The sequence below is a fragment of the Octopus bimaculoides genome, chromosome 17 (genome assembly GCF_001194135.2).
Source record: "Octopus bimaculoides isolate UCB-OBI-ISO-001 chromosome 17, ASM119413v2, whole genome shotgun sequence".
NCBI classification, from domain to species: Eukaryota; Metazoa; Mollusca; class Cephalopoda; order Octopoda; family Octopodidae; genus Octopus; species Octopus bimaculoides.
In genome coordinates, this window is record NC_068997.1 from 20613513 (window position 1) to 20616002 (window position 2490).

The window sequence follows — 2490 nt, forward strand, 5'->3', positions numbered from 1 at the left end:
ATATATATATATATATATATATGTAGGTATATATACAAAAATGTAAATATATACATTTATATATACATATATGCATATACATCTACATGTAGATGTATGCACACATACACACATACATACACACACACACACACACACACACATACTTGACTGGTTCGTTATCCTGAAAGGATGAAAGAGAAAGTTGACCTCGTCGGGTTTTGAGCTCAGAACGTTAAACCTCTGTAACTTAATGCCCTAGGTGTTCCTTGTGATTAATAACATATTACAACCCGTGTATAATAAAATATAACACTCCGTAAATAGTACAGCGCCTCGTGATAGTGCATGAAACATAACACCATGTAGAGTAATACGATGTAGTATTCTGTCGATGGTAAAATATAGTACCCTCCCAATAATACAGTACCCTTTCGATGATATATTATTAAGTAGAGAAAAATATAATATGGTACCTTGTGAATAATGAAATATGGTAGGTTGTGAATAATAAAATGTAGTACTGTATATGACATAAAATTATATTATCTGTGTGTGAGTATAATAGATTAAGTATTTAGATATGACCTAATGAGTAATCTATTACGTGTCAGTTATGCAATATATTGCAAATATTCATTTCTAAGTTATCCAACGTGAAGGCATGTGGCATGATGGCTAGTGTGTTGCACGGAGGATTATAGTTTCGATTCCCGGACCAGGACGTAGATTACGTTCTTTAACAAAATCCATCATTTCACGCTGTCCCAGTCCACTCAGCTGTAAATGAATCAGCTTGCGACGGACCGGCATCCCATTCAGAAGGAAGGTTGTGATCTTGATCGTCTGTACGCTATACAAACCGACTGGTCGTCCCTACGAGTTGTTGGACCTGAGACAGTAATGTCCAAGGGGACTTGTACTACAAGGAGAATAAATTTAGAATGGTTTGTACACATTTGACATCGACTTCTAGCGTGTTGGTTTTGTAATACCAGATTGCATATTCATAATTATATACGTAAATTAATTTTGCCGATATGGTGTTTTTTATACGCTGGCCACTAGTATAGTTATTTTAATGATTATATCTTCAATTTATACGAATATATATTGATTTTTAAGTAATTTTTTTTCTATTAGGCTATTACAAATCATGGTTTTTGTTTAAAGGGATGGCTTTACAATACTGAATCAAGTACATTACAGATATTTATTTTAATATTTTATTGATCCTGAATTAGACGAAAGGTAAAATTGAAGTCATAACGTATTGGTTTGAAGAAAATTACTGAAAAGGACACAATCTGGTTTGCTAGTTCTACAACTTTTACAAACTCACAATCTTTTACAAAACATATGAAGTGCAACTATGATCCAGTAGTCCTAAGGGATCTATTTTAAAACGGGGGCGCCAGTATTTTCTTAACGAAACACTTTGAAACTTGGGACACTGGTAGAATGTGTCATATAAAACATCTTTTACTCTTAGTCTTCTTAACAAAAAAAAAAAAAAAGGAATTCGCAAGTTATTCCATGTTAAAGTTGTCGTATTTCTGTAATTTCAACCAATCACTGACGTCTATTCAGCTCAATAGAGTTACTGCTGGGCGGTCATAAAAGGTGTCAATTCATTACGGCCGTTTCAAGCGGCTCCATCTAATTAATTAATGAGAACATTATATCAATTTAAAAGAAAGGGTCTAATGAATTGACAACTGTACATCTTTTTTGCTTATTTAAATTCTGTTCAGTTATAGAAAGTACCTTTATATAAAAGCACATGTCTGAATTACCAACAGCCGATATATTAACTTAGCTGGGTTGAGTTGTCTGCACATACGATAGGAATATTAGATATAAACACTCCTACGCGGAGTCTTGATATTCAATATTCCAATATTATTGTTGAGGTGTGCGGACTACACCGAACTAGCATGGTGCCTCAATTTAAGTACGTAATTCAACTGAGTCTTAATTATATATACAGATACATATATATCTATATATACATATATGTCTCTCTCTCTCTCTCTCCACACACACACACATACAAACAAAGCTTTTCATCTACAAATTCACTCGTACGGTATTAGTCGACCCGAAGACGTCACGCATTGGAATTGAATCAGAAACCACGTGGTAGCCAAACTAGCTTCCTTAACCACACACACTGCCATACCTGCAGATATACATCATTCTACATATGTATGTATATATATATATATTGTGTTTCGATATCAGGAAGAGGTATTTGAATCCAGAGCTGTAATGGCAAGAATGACAAGAGTAAAACAACTCTGCCTGACCCTCTCTGGCTTATGACACTTGCTCCACCACTCAGATTACAAGGGTAATAATCTACAATACTGGTCATATTTTATTTTCTCTTCGCTACAAAATAAAAGAAAAAAAAGACGACACCGTTTTATTGTATTCTATTTATTGTTATTTTCCCCCTATTTTTTTTTATTTGCGCGCACGTATAGGTATGTATGTGTGTGTGTGTGT